At 36.9% G+C, this 15,516-nt stretch overlaps 1 pseudogene across 1 annotated transcript; it reads left to right on the top strand.

Annotated features, from left to right (window-relative positions):
- The first annotated feature begins 12,500 nt into the window (after positions 1-12,500).
- On the top strand, positions 12,501-14,122 carry LOC306641947 (protein O-glucosyltransferase 3-like; annotated as a pseudogene). The gene has a single exon. The product of its transcript is annotated as a protein O-glucosyltransferase 3-like (transcript).
- The last annotated feature ends 1,394 nt before the right edge of the window (positions 14,123-15,516 follow it).

Genomic DNA, 15,516 nt, shown 5'->3' with positions numbered 1-15,516 from the left:
GGAAAACTCTGGCTTCAAATACTGGGATTGGGTTATCCAGCTGAGGTTTGAGAAAGAAGATTAAATTGAACAACTTGATTTTTCTTCCTTGATTTTTCTGAACAACTTCCTTGGAAATTTTTGCCTCATATAGTGGAATAGATTCATCCAACTGAGATGGAGAGAAAAAATGATTACAAATGTCTCAGATGTTTAGAACACACTGGGCAGTAGTTGACAGTTGCCATAGTTCAGCCATATTACTTTAAAATAAGTCAAACTTGTCCATTAGATCTCCACTGTTAAAAGTGGTTAAGTTTTCAAGGGGAAAAAAAAATACATACTTTATCCATTCTAAGTAATCACCATATTGGATTTTCTGCTCTTTCCAAGCCATGGATCTTTTTGGGAGGGGAGATGAGAAAAAGCAAAGATCAAAGCACAGAAAGGAATGGAGGGCAGGAAACTCACAGGACACTTCTGGGGGTATACCACAAGATGCACTTTGAGAAACATTAAACAGCAGCTATTTATCTAAACTAAATAAGATATGGTGGCAACAGGTATACTGTAAAAACTGAAACAAAAATGGAAATGCTCACATTATTTCCTTGAGAATAGAAAATAAAGAAAAATGATTTGGTTACTTTAGCATACCTAAAACCACCAGCTGATCACTTCTCCATCACATCTTTTAAAATGCATAGCTGGAAGGATTGTTAAGGTGACAATATTAAAGAGAAAGGATTAAACACATTCAATAGGCAGAAGATACTAGGCAGGTCAATTTTCGTTCAAGTTTTGTACTCTCAGAGAGTCAAACTGTTGTTACAGAAATTCTGTAACCTGTCAAGTTTACCTGTAAAACGGGAATGATTTGAGACAGTTGATATAACTAAGCCTAAACTTCTAAACACAAGTGATAAGAGCAGCAACTAACGGATGACCACTTTTAACCCAATGAATGAAGGCAGAATGACGTATTTAGCACTTACTTTACATCTCTTACATCTGGTTGGTAACAGAACAAAATATGTGCATGGTATGTGTCAGTACCAGAATCAAAATTACGTGAAATCAAAAAATTTTTGTGAGAATGTAAGGAGGAAATGTCCATATTAAGTTCAGTGAACATTACTTCTCTTCCTGCCTCCCTTCACTTACACTCTGCTCATTCTCTTTGATCTTTTTCAGTTAGTTTCTCTGTTCCTATTTTCTTCCTTCTCTCAGTAGGCACTGCTGTTTGGAGAGGTTCAACTTTTATACACTTACACACACATGCACACACACACACACACACATATATATATATATATATATATATATATATTTGGTTATTTATTTGTTTATATTTGCTAGGTTGAACCTTCTTAAGAGCTGACAAGAGACTCATCAGAGTCCACCATGTCCTGCTCACTTTAAACTATATCTGACTTGTGTTTCTGTGTGCATGGGTCATTTGTCTTCCTAGGGACTCACAGAAAACAGAACTTTAAGGTTATATGATGGGGTAAAAGAGGTTGAGAAACAGAGTGGTACAAAAATATATTGATTTATTGAGTGAAACCAAAGAAACAACAGGAATTTCTAAAGTGTGTCAGGTTCAGTTAAAGCAAACTTGGGTAAATTGGTAAGACAAAGTTAAAAAAAAGAAAGATGTAAGTTTGAAAAATTTAAATAATTAAAGCTATCACTTAAGTAAATTTGGAATCAGCACAGATTTTTTTTAGCTGTTAGTGAATTTTAAAATTAACTTTCATTTGGGATTTTGTACTTCACTTTATCAGTGCCATTTGGGATTGTTATTTCCCTGAAAAATTTCATGTTCTCAATTTGTGCTGAGTAATATAACCCACCTATAGAAGGCCTAAGTCTTTCAAGGCACCACTTGACTTCCAAGCTGCATGCTATTGAAATCACTTTGGCTCCTCTGTTCTGTGCTTACTGAATAACTATTATACCAAATACCTGTGTGGAAACACATGTACAAGGGGTTAACAAATGCAAGGGACAGGCTATATCCAATCTATTTTGTAGACTATATAAAATATACAGCATATATATATCTTGTGTGTGTATGTATGTATATATATAGTATATGTGTGTATCTGCACATATACATACACGTTCATATGTGCATATAGGTATGTGCATGTGCACTTTTTTTGGTACTAGGAATTGAACCTGGAATGTTTCATATTGAGCCATATCAACAGCCCTTTTTGTTTTTTAGTTTGAGACGGGGTCTTGCTAAGTTGCTGAGCCTCCCAAGTCACTGAGATTACAGGCATGCACCATTGCACCTGGATTACTTTAATATATTTTTAAAAATAAAGAAACAAATAAAAAATAAAAACGTCTGGGGATGTAGTTCCATGGTAGACTTCCTGTGAATTCTCCCTAGTGACACAAAGAAACAAAAAAAACCAAAACCCCCCAAAAAATGTTATAATAAAAAAGGAAAAAAGTACAGATAAATTTAGCAGGGTAAATGTGTGATTGGCTTCTTCAGAAGGGGGAGTAGAAAAGCTGCACACTTCACATGCTCAGGTCTGAGCATCATTTCCAGGATGGAGGCCACATTCAGAAACGTGACCTTAGAAAGAGAAAGGCGGCTTAAGGGCACTGTTTAAGTACTTCAGGAACCTAGCTGCCTCTCTTTGGAGACTGGAGCACTTCAAACACTCCATCTGTTGGACCTGTAGGGTGAGCACAGGGAAACACTACTACCCTGATGTTGGACATCAGAGGACGTCAATGCTGAAGACAGCTCTGCCTTTTTCCAGAGAAAAGGAAAGGAAAATAATTTTCATCAATAGCCAAATAGGAAACTACAAATTCACCTCAAGTTTTGCAATGATTTTAGATTATAATATTTTACATATTCTTTTGTTTTTTGTTTGTTTTTGTACTGTTAATTAAACCAGTGGTATTTAACCACTCAGTCACATCCCCAACACCTTTTTTTTTTTGAGACAGGGTTTGTTAAGTTCCTTAGGGCCTCGCTAATTATGCCGAGACTGGTCTCAAACTTGTGATCCTCCTGCCTCAGCCTCCAGAGTTACTGGAATTACAGATGTGTGCCACCAAGACCAGCTGTTTTACATAGTCTTTTAGTGTCTATTATTGCAATAGTCTATTTCTGGATGCTATATGGAATACATTTAATTTAGTACATTTTGACCTCCTTTGTGATCTAGCTATAAAATACCACCACTTTATTAACCTGAGTAAGTGTCAGTGATATTATACAAAACCAGTAAGGAATTCCAGGGATGAATAAAAATGGTTTGGCTGGGGGTACAGCTCAGTGGTAGAGAGCTTACTTACCAACCCTGGGTCCCCTCCCCAGCATGGGATGTGGGCGGGGGAGACTTGTTTTCTTTTTAAGGTACTGGTAAACTTAAAGTAATTAGAAACTAATTACACTAAATCTAACTTTTACCTCCTATTGATAAAACCTGCTTATGATAACAAAATGGGAGGCTGGTAAAGATGTCAGTTATTAATCAATTGGCAAAGAATTCTATTAGCTTGTTTCTAAATTCCCTAGGTTGACTGCATGTTAATCTATTTCTTAAAAACACACATTAATACTTACACTTGCTCCATCCATTATCAGTACTGATTTTCCAGGAGAGAGATGAGAAAGAATATGCAGGACTGTATAAACTCATACTCCATCCCGAATAGTTCCAGCTGCTTCTGTCCATGTAACCTTTTCTGGTTTATGAACTATCACAAGGAATAAGAGGAAACCATCCATTAGCAAGTCCTAGTAATACTGCCTGATGGATCTATTTCTTTCCATCTCTTTGTCCCTGGACCATGGCCCTGGTCCAAGCCCCTGCTCCTGTTAATCTCTCCCCCACATTATGGTTTCCTTGGTCCACTCTTGCCCACATATAATCCATTCTCAAACTAGGAGAAAGTGTGTACTGAGTGAGTATGTTTCCTAAACACATTCAGGAGAGAACGTGAAACATAAGAAACATAAACACAACTGCATTAATAAATAAAAAGCAGAAGGTAAATAACCACCATCAGAGAGGAGAAACAGTGCTTAAGGATCATCCCCGCAGCCTCCTCTCTCCCCACCAGGGGCCACCATTCTCACTTGATTTCTGATTCCCCTTTAGAGTTTATCAAGTGTGCACTCCTCAACCATCATTCAGTTTTGCCTGGTTTTGAACGTTTATCTAAATAGAACCATACCCTAAGTATTCTTTGCTATTCTTTTATGTTGAACATTGTTTTTAAGAGACACATTTTTGTGCCCTTTCACTTGGGAGGATGCTGTTACATTATGCATGGTTTTCATTAGGATATTTACTTTGGCGTGGAAATCCCAGGTCGCAGAGTATATTACTTTTGACTTAGTTACACACTTTTCAGTGTGCTTGTATAAATTTACTCTCCCACATCATTGTCTTAGTACATTTTGCCAGTCGTGTGTATAATGGTATAATGGTTTCTTACTGTGACTTAAAATTGCTTTTCCCCTACTACTGAAAAGGCTGAGCCCCTACATTTGCAGGCCTTTTGGAATTCTTTTCATGAAGTGACTGTTCAAGTCTTTGTCAAACTTTCTTTCATCCTGTCTTTTTCTTATTTATTGACCTAGAGGAATTCTTATAGTCATTTGTGCTGTAAATATTACAAGTTGAGTCATTTGTCTACATGCTACAAATATTACGAGTGAGTATCTCTTATCTGCAATTACAACTCCCATCTGGAAAAATTAAACTGAAGATAAATTCTGACTTTAAGTACAGTTATGATAAAGTCAGATGTAAGAATTTATATGTCAAAAGCTTAGCATGTTATTGTTGAATGCATCTTAATCTTATAGCCTCACAGTAAACCTTTCTCTGATTTAATTTGAAATATTTCTGTGTAAGAACTGTGAAAAATAAATTACCAGAGAAGAATAAGAATTAAACCACTAGTAGCAACAATTGCAACAGTAAAAACATTGATAGTACTCCTCTCTGTGGAAAATAAACATGTTCAGGTTTGAGATTAAGAAATAGAAGAGCTATCCAAAGATATTCTCTGGCCACACTTTGGAGAAATATCTTTTGGATGCTGTTGTACCTGTGATGACATCATATCATACTGGAGAAAAAAGGTACACTATGCAAAAAAGAATAATTAAGGTTGGCACAGTCAAAGAACATGCTAAAATTGGAAAAATACTATATACATAAATTGTATTTTTTAATTTTTGTGTGGGGATTTTCAAATATACTTTGTGTTGTTTAGATGAGGAAATCTGTGCAAATTTGGTGATTGAGCTTAAACAAGTACCTTGTCAAATTTGCTGGTGATTAACATATGCATGAAATCCAACTAAAAGTTACTTTCAGTGCAAATTGGTTCTACTGCAGCAGTCAGTGCCTGCTTTTTGCCAGAAGAAACAAGTGTGGATATTAACACTCCACAAACAGCTTTCTACATTCCAGTTGGTATCCCCCTCATTCATTTAATCACCTTAATTTAGAACCATAACTTGTCTCACAGGGTAATGTCAAAATTTGAATGACTCTTGTTCTACTATCTCTCAACATTCATGAAGGCAAGATGTTGAATAATGTATAAATAATTAAGAACCGATTGACCATAATTAATAACAATTGTCCTATGGCTTTCCTCAATTAATATCCTAAGTCATCAATTTCTAAAAACAAAACACAAAAAATAGTAAAATAAACTGACTTAACCTTTTATCTTTCTACTGCTTCAAAAACTGATATATGAATAAATTGGTAAAAATCAAAATATGGATAATGAAAGGACAGAAGAAGAAATCAGTAAGAAAACTGGATTTCACAGGCACAGATATAAGGACCTGGAGGAATTTGTTATGTGTAACCCACACTGAAATTAAGTGGATCCTAGAATTACCCTTCATGTGGAAAATTTTGCTAGACCAAGGACGGTCTACCATCCTGGCAAAGAATAAGGGGGACAGGGGCTAATAAGGAAAAGGCTGATTAAATTTTTTTTTTTTTTAATATCGAGAAGTTCTTGCAAGCAGTGCTTTGATGATTTAAGAATAACCTCATGGATGTCGTCGTCGGCCACGGCGGCGGTGACGCGACCCGCCTCGCGGGTCCCCTCCTCCGGGAGGGTGTGCCCGCGAGGCGGTCCGGTCCCCGCCATCGCCGCCGCCTCCGCCGCCTCCGCCGCCTCCGCCGCCGCCGGCCTCCTGACGCCCCGCTGGACGGTGTTCTTCCGTCGCGGACGGGTAGCGCCGCGGTCCCTCGCGTCCCTCCGCCCGGCCGGGCCGGCGTCAGGCTCTCCCGGCGCGGCTGCGGGCGCCGCCGGCCACCCCGTTCGCGCGTGCGCGCTCGTCCGCCCGCCACCTCCAGACAATTGCTCGCGCTGACGTGGAACTTGACATCCTCGTCTCTCAGCCCGCGGGGAACGCCAGGACATTCGGCTCTCTCTCCTTCCTTCTGCAAAGGCCTGGCGTGAATAGGTGATGCTGTTGGAGAAGTGGAACGTTTTTTCTCCTGGACCGCTGCCAAATGTCACACCTGTAGTGCGACACATCTGTTCATCTCACAGTGGAGCATTCCTGAAGGGTCTTCCAGGAACCACGGAATAGGAGGGAGTCCCAGAGACCCTTCCGATGAGACAATCCCCCCCCTCTCTCGACCCTTCCCTCCCTCCCCCCCCCTTTTTCTTTTCTCCCCATTCTTTTCTTCTGGGAAATGAGAACCCCGCCCCCCCCCCGTAGTTTAAATAAAGAATAACAAACAGGGAGAGAAAAAAAATAGAATAACCTCATTAAATATCATGTTTGTACTTTTCCTTGAAGGCATTTACATTTAAGAATTAATGGCACTTGGAAAATAAAATTGGTTTTTCCTAACCAATATATTTAGATAATAAATAAAAAGATTACGCCTAATATAACTTTTTACTACAAAAAAGGAAACGAAAGTTCAGATGAAGTAAGAATATTTTCTATCTCTACTCAAAATTATTTTAACATTTTACATATTTTTCCTAATTAACCATTCTCTTTATGATGTTCACTAGCACAACAAAAATCTATAACTGAATAATGCATTACTTTTATTACTCATTAACAAGTGAGCTTCTATTTGGATTTTGTAAGGCTTTCTCAGGGTTCCTTGTGTATCTATTATAGAATTATTTTAACATTTATAGTTTATTTTGAGAAATTTAAAGTTAAAGATGCATTTTGGAAATTGATATTTAATTGAAACCAATATTAAGTACTCACAGAAATTCAAAAAAGTAAGGGAAAGGAGAAAATGGGGGAAGAAACTGAGGTATTAAATTTATTTTCCACTTATCAGGAAAACATTCGGCCTTTGGTTTTTTTGGGATTGACTTATTTCACTTAGCATTATAGTCTCCAATTCCACCCATTTATCTACAAATGCCATAATATTATTCCTCTTTATGGCTGAATAATATCACATTGTGTATATACACCACAGTTTCTTTATCCATTCATCTGTTGGGGCATCTAGTTTGGTTCCACAATCTACCCATCGTGAATTGAGCTGCTATAAATGAAAAACTAAAGGCCCAATGTTTTCCCGGATAAGTGAATGACCATATAGAAAGGGGGTGGGAGGGTGGGGGGTGAGAGCAGAATGGAGGAACTTTAGATTACATGGAGGGAAGTAAGAGGGAGGAGGGGACGGGGTATGTAAGATGGTGGACTGAGACAGACATCCTTACCCTATGTACATGTATGAGTACAAGAATGGTATAAATCTACATCGTGCACAACCATAGAAACGAAAAGATGTACCCCATTTGTGCACAATGAATCAAAATGTGGTCTGTAAAAATGAAAAAAAAAGAAGAAAAAATTTTCTATTCCCCAATAATCTGTTAAGAAAACAGATTATTTACAATATAAAATAGGTCAGCAAAGAAAAGACAATGCTTCCCTCAAACTGCCACAAGTCATAGTGCAGAAATACATACATTATGCCTCACTCTTTCTACCCAGATCTGATGCTGGTTTGTACTATATGCTTAAAATAAAATGGATTGAGAAAATGATATTCTCACTGGTTGGTTTAACTTTAAGCAGACTGCCTACTTCTATGGAAGTGTCAAATGAATACTGAATCAAGCCAATAAATTTCACACTCCTTATCAGTTTCAATTAAATTACAACACTCTTTCTCTGAAGAGTTCAGTTAGTGTGCTTCTCCATTCTGACAGATGTTTTCTGTTTCACACAGGACCATAATTTCTGATTTGCATTTTAAGAAAATTCTGTTTCAGAAAAATCTCACTTGAATTTTTGTTTCCTACCATCTGAGGCACATCTACCTCTTTTTATATTTGTCATTGACTGACATGCTATATTTTAAGAAGAGATGAAGTATGCAGAGATTAAAGACTTACACTTGGGAGTAACGTGTCCTCAGAGTGCTACCAGTATTGTTCACCTTGTACAATTTATTGAATTCCCTAGTTCTCAGTTCACAAAATTGCTATGAGCATTTAATCAAATTATTTATTTAAAACATTTAGCACCTTTTCAGGAACAAGGCAGTCAATAAATGTTATTGTTGTTATTAACTTACAGTGAAGAAAATATGTAAATAAGTGCATCAAACAAACAAATTTTAAATCCCACCCACAGAATAAGAGATGGTTCAGGAATCCACACAGTTTGTAGGCCAGACTGGCTCATTGTTTGCCTGTGTAAATAAATGCTTCTTAAAATACATTATCTGTAACTACTTTTGCAAAATTGAGAAATCGCATCAGAGTGCTATAATTCCACAAAAATATTTACTATCTGACTTAGGAGAAATTTGCTGATATTTGGTATAGTTCATTACTAATTAAAAGAGTCAAAAACATCCAAACCATAAGCCATGAACATTGATCACACCAGAACTATTCTTTGTACATCTTAAACTCTTCTTATTTTTGTATTAGTGTTTATCCTAATGAGACAACTCACCCCACCTGTATGGAATAAGTGAAGGATTAACTAGAGATTAGGAAGGTTACACTAATTACATACTTTCTAAACAGAAGCATACATCTGGAATTGAGAAAAAGTAATCCCAACAATATATTGAAAATGTTTCCAAGAGCTTAATGAAGAGATCACAAATTTTCACTACTTCCAAATATTTTTCAGAAAAATTTTATCTCCTGATGTCGACAAGGATGAGTATATAAAAATATGACTACACAAAAATGAAATATGATGGAAAATTTGGATACTACATCTTTATAAACTGTTCAAAACTATTCAATAGTTTATTATTGATTACTAAATCATATTCACACATTAGCAAAATAGTAGAGATATTCTTATATCAAGTAATGACTTGAATGTCAGAGCAAGGTGGTCAAGTAGAACTCTTCGGTTAGTAGCAGGAAGGGAATAATAAATATCAGAGAAGAAATAAATGAATCAGAGACTATAAAAAGTAGAAAATATCATTGAAAGTAAAAGTTGGTGTTTATTTCTATAAATCAAATTGACAAGCATTAGGTAGACTAAGAAAAACTGAGACAAGGCTCAAAGAAATAAAATTAGAAATGAAAAGGGGGACATTATAACTGATACAATAAAATGCAAAGTATAATAAGAGACTATTATAAACATTTATATGTCAAAAATTGTATAACCTAGAAGAGGTGGATAAATTCCTTAATGCATAGAAGCTACTAAAATGAAATTATGAAGAAATAGAAAACTATTAGCATTTCATTATTAAGGTTACTGAATCAGTAATAAAGCTTTTACTGATAAATTCTCAACCAAATACTTGCAAATGAAACTCAATAGCATAATAAAAGGAGCGTTCACTTTGATCAAGTGGGATTCATCCCAGGAATGCAAGGTGGTTCACATTGGATGTCAATAATTCAGATAAATCTTACTGACAAAATAAAGTATGAAAAAGACACGAACATTTCAATAAATGCAGATAAAGTATTTGACAAAATTCCACATCCTCTCCTAATGTTTTGTGCTCAACAAAATAGACTTAGAAGGAATGTATCTCAACAAAATTATTCTCATATATGACAAAACCACAACTAACATCATATGCAACAGAGAAATATTGAAAACTCTCACCACTTCCATTTAATATAGTAACAGAGGTCCTACCAGCGAAGTTAGACAAGAGAAAGAAATAAAAGGTATCCTCTACATAAGACATCAAATTGCTCCTCATTACAGACAACAGGCTCCTATTTCTACAAAACTCTAAAATACACAAAAAATAAGAATTAATAAATAAGTTCAGTAAAATTGTAGGATAGAAAATCAACATGTAAAAATCAGTAATGCTTCTATCCACTAATAGTGAACTATCCGAAAAAGAAATAAAGGGAAAAAACCATTTATAATCGTTATAAATATGTACTTGGGAATAAATTTTAAAATGGAAGTAAAAGATATATATATACTGAAAATTATAAAACATTGATCAAAGAAATTGAAGAAGACACAAAAAAACTAGGAAAGTATCACAGGTTCATGGGTTGAAAGATTAATATTTTTTAAACATCCCTAATACCTAAAATGATCTACACATTTAACACAAAACCTTTCAAAAATACAATGTCATTTTTCATAAAAATGGAGAAAATTCTAAAATTCATGTGAAACCACAATAAAATCACAAATAAAGAAAGCAATCTTGATCAAAAAGAATAAAGCTGAAGGCATCACACTGCAAGACTTCAAAATACACCACAGGTCATAATAACAAAATGCATGGTGTTAGCAGAAAACAGCTGGAGTAGGGGAATGACCCAGAACCAAACGCATGCATTTCAAGTCAACTGGTTTTTGACAGAAAGGTACCAAGAACTGACAAACAAAAAAACACAATCTCTTCAATAAATGGTGTTAGAAAAACTGGAAATCCACATGCAGAAGAATGAAGTTAGTCTCTTAATCTCACCTAAGAATCAACTCAAAATGAATTTAAAAACATAGATGGAGGTCATAAATGAAAACCACTAGAAGAAAACATTGTTGGAAAAGCTCCATGACATTAATCTCAGCATTGACTGGGAATACAACCACACAACAGAGAAAACAAAAGCAAAAATAAACAAATGGGATTACATCAAACTAAAAACCTTCTGCACATCAAAGTAAACAATAGACTAAAGAGACAATATACAGAATGGGAGAAAATATTTGTATGTATCTGGCAAGGGGTTAATATCCAAAATATATAAGGTACCAAAAAATCAATAGCAAGAAATCAAACCAAGTTACAAATGTGCAAAAGCACTTAATAGATGTTCCTCAAAAGAAAACATACAAATGGTCAACAGGCATATAAAAAAATGTTAAGCATCACTGATCATCAGAGAAATGCAAATTAAAAACCTGAAATATCCCCTCAGGCCTGTTTGGATGACTATCAAAAAGAGGAGATCCCAAGTGTTAGAAAGAATGTGGAAAGAGTGAACTTTTGTACCATGTTGGTGGGAATGTAAACTAGTATAATCATTATGGAAAACATATGGTGTTTCCACAAAAATAGTCCTTCCACATGATCCAAACTTCTCACTACTGGGTATATTTCCAAAATAAATGAAGGCAGAATGCTGAGGAGATATCTGCACCCCCATGTTTATTGCAGCATTATCCAAAATAGGAAAAACATGGAAGTAACCTATGTGTCCCTGATCAGATGAACCCATAAAGTGTATATATACATTAAATGCAATACTACTTACCCATATAAAAGAAGAAAATCATATAATTTCCAAAAACATGTAGGAATTTTCAGGACATTATACTAAATGATATAAATCAGGCACAGAAAGACAAATATCACATGATCTCAAGTCATTCGTGGAAACTGAAATAGTGGGACTTGGTTATAGATCACTGGTAGAGCACATACTTAGCAAGTGCAAAGATTTGGCTTCAATACCTAGGAAATAAATAAGTAAACCAGTAAAATGAAAAGGCTTATCTCACAGAAGTAGAGAGTAGAATGGTAGGTAGATGCCAGAACTGTGTTGGTTGGAGAGGGTTGGTTAGGAAGATGTTGGTCAAACAATACAAAATTTCATTAGATAAGAGGAATAAATTCAAGAGAGCGATTGTAAAACATGGTGATTATAGTTAATAATGTGTTGTATTCTTGCAAAAAGCTAAGAGAGTTGATATTAAATGTTCTCACCATAAAAATGATAATTATGTGAGGCAATACATGTTCATTGTCTAGATTTAGTCTAGACAATGTGTATTGCAGTGTATATTTATGTGAAAACCTCATTTACACAGTAAATGACTTTATGTGTCAATTTTAAAATGTTTTAAATAAAAATGAATAATGACAAAAGAGTTATTAATATAATAAATACCTTCCTATTCTTGGCTTATTGGAAATTTTAAACTAGAAAAGGATTCAAATTTTAGCACTTGGCTGGGGGCGGGGCGGGGGGGTCAGGCGGCCACGTAGAAGTCCAACCCAGGAGCGCGGGACCCTCCCTGCAGCCTCAGAGCTGGACCTCAGATGCCCGCGGCCCATGCGCTGCCTCGCACGGTCCCGGTCCCGCTGCTGCCGCTGCAGCTCGCCCTGCTCCTGGCCGCAGGAGCCCCGAGGCCAGGGTCAGAGCACCGCGAAGCCTGGCCATGGGGACCTGGGCTGCAGGCGGCCTTCGTTCTGCCCTACCGACCGCTATTTCTACCTGCAGGCGGTCAACTCCGGAGGCCAGAACCTCACACGCTAGCCCCCGGGTGGAACACTAGTCAAAGTAGTAGTCACATCTCTTTCACCTAAAGAATTAGTTCGAATCCCTAAACCTTTGGACAGGAATGCTGGAACATTTTTGGTGAGATATAGGATGTATGAAATGGTCAATGAAGTGTCCAAGATAGAGATCCTCTATGATAATGAACATGTGGCTCAGTCTCCCTATATTTTAAAAGGACCAGTGTACCATGAACACTGTGAGTGTCCCGAACAGGATCCTCAGACCTAGCAGAGAACTCTTTCTTGTCCAACCAAGGAACCACAGATTGAAGAGGATTTTGCTTCCTTCCCCAGCATCAATCTCCCGCAGATGCTAAATGAAGTTCCCAAAAGATTTGGGGATGAGAGGGGTGCTATGGTACATTACACATTCTCAATAACCACATTTACCGGAGATCTTTAGGAAAACACACAGACTTCAAAATGTTCTCTGATTAAATTTTGCTGTCACTGGCAAGAAAGGTCCTTCTCCCAGATTGAGAATTTTATATTAATCTTGGAGATTGGCCCCTGGAGCACCAAAAAGCCCATGACATTCCTGGCCCTATACCTATCATTTCCTGGTGTGACTCTCTGGATTCAAGAGCTGTTATCCTTCCAACCTGTGACATCACCCACTCTACGCTTGAAGCAATGAGGGTGTCACCAATGATCTGCTCTCCATTCAGGGAAATACAGGGCCTTCCTGGATCAGTAAAACAGAGAAAGCTTTATCAGAAGTAGAGATAGTTGTGAGGAGAGGCTGCAGTTGGTACAGCTATTCAAAGAAAACCCACAACTGCTAGATTCAGGAATTGCAGGATATTTCTTTTTCCAGGAGAAGGAAAAGGAGCTTGGAAAAGCCAAGCTGATGGGTTTCTTTGATTTCTTTAAGTACAAGTATCAGGTGAACGTTGATGGGACCGTGGCTGCATATAGGTATCCGTATCTCATGTTGGGAGACAGTCTGGTTCTGAAGCAGGACTTGCCCTATTATGAACATTTCTATGTGGCACTTAGGCCATGGAAACATTATGTTCCAATCAAAAGAAATCTTAGTTATTTACTAGAGGAAGTTAAATGGGCCAAGGAAAATGATGAAGAAGCCAAGAAGATTACAAAAGAAGGGCCATTGACAGCTGGGGACCTGCTACAGCCACACAGGCTTTACTGCCTCTATTACAGAGTTCTATAGAAATATGCAGAGCACCAGTTCAGCAAGCCTGAGCTCCGTGATGGAATGGAACTTGTTCCTCAGATGGATGATAACACGTCCATCTGCCAGTGCCACAGGAAAAGGTCTTCAAGGGAAGAGCTTTAAGGTGGCCCAGATTCCCACTCCTGTGTATGCCAGCTACATCTTTAAGGGAAGACTTAAGATAGATGCTAAACTGTGAAGAAAAATACAAAGATATTTCTCTTGGTGGCTTTATGGAATGTGGATGGATATAGCAATATTTAAGCAAGTAATACCAAATATCTCTGGATGTTAATTTCTTTTTGGTTAAAACTGCTGTTATCGGCATCATAGTTTTCTCATAAAAGAACATTTGCAGATCATAGATTGAGAAGCTGGTCAAAGTACAAATCACCCTCTGTGAATCCGTTGACACCATGCCCATTGACTTATTTCTATCCCTTGTTTACTTTCTGTCTTCTGCTTCTGTTTGAGAAAATATTTGTATAGAGGAAAAACTTTTAGTATTTTAAAAATGTTTTTAAATGAGTACAAAATCTTTCTAATTTTTCAACATCTTTCTATTCTAGAAAAACTTACTAGTTATAGCTTGTTATTACTACTAATATTTTTGCTTTGATTCTTAAATAATTTCTATTCTGCAATAGTTTGCATCTATATCTCTTATACTGTTATTTTCCCCAGTTTTTAATCTGCCTGCATAATACAAGATTTCATATTTCTTATTTTCTGAATTGCTGACCCTGAGCTCCGTTGTCACAACTGATAATGGGATTCAAACAAAATTGTCCTAGCGAGAGTAATAATTCACACTGGCATTCAAACTTTCCACTTAAAGTGGGGATGATGGTGAGGTTGAGGATCTTCCTGACATCTCGCTGAAAAGCCATATCATCTCGCTGAAAAGTCTTCCAACAGGTGACTTTCATGTTGGTCCTCTAGTCGTCAATGCCCCATTAGTTACATGTGTAGGAGAAAATCTCCTAAAATGCTAATATTTCACATTTTTTCTCCAGTGTTTTAGTCAGCTTTTTCACTGCTGTGACTAAAAGACCCAAATAGAGAAAAATTAGAGAAGAAAAAGTTTATTTGGGGACTCCAGGTTTCAGAGGTCTAAGTGAGCTGGTTCCATCCCTTGGATGAACATCATTTCTGAAGAGAGTGGTAGAGAGGAGCATTCACAGGATGAACAGGAATCAGAGAGAAAGAGACTTCACTTGGCAGATACAAAATATATACCTCGAAGTTATGCCCCAGTGACCCACCTCCACAGCCACATCCCTCAGGCCTTTACTGAAGGCATTCAGCTACCTCTCAGTTAATTCCTATTAGAGGACTAACACAATAATTGTGTTAAGGCGCTCGTAACCCAATCATTTCACCTCTGAGCTTTCTTGCATTGTCTCACACATGAGGTTTTGGGGACACCTTATATCCAAACCATAACATTCAGTTTCTAAGACTAATTCTCTCCATTCTTAGGTTTTCAGGCCTGTGTCATAAAGAATAGAGTGGAAGATAAAAAAGTGTGAGTCGAAGGTAATGTCTTCAATTCTTCAGCAGAAAAGGGACTAACATATCTTTTGTCTTTGGATAATT

Source organism: Sciurus vulgaris (genome assembly GCF_902686455.1).
Source record: "Sciurus vulgaris genome assembly, chromosome: 12".
Classification (NCBI taxonomy): Eukaryota; Metazoa; Chordata; class Mammalia; order Rodentia; family Sciuridae; genus Sciurus; species Sciurus vulgaris.
Note: the sequence above shows the minus strand (reverse complement) of the source record. Positions and strands in the feature narration are given on the sequence as shown.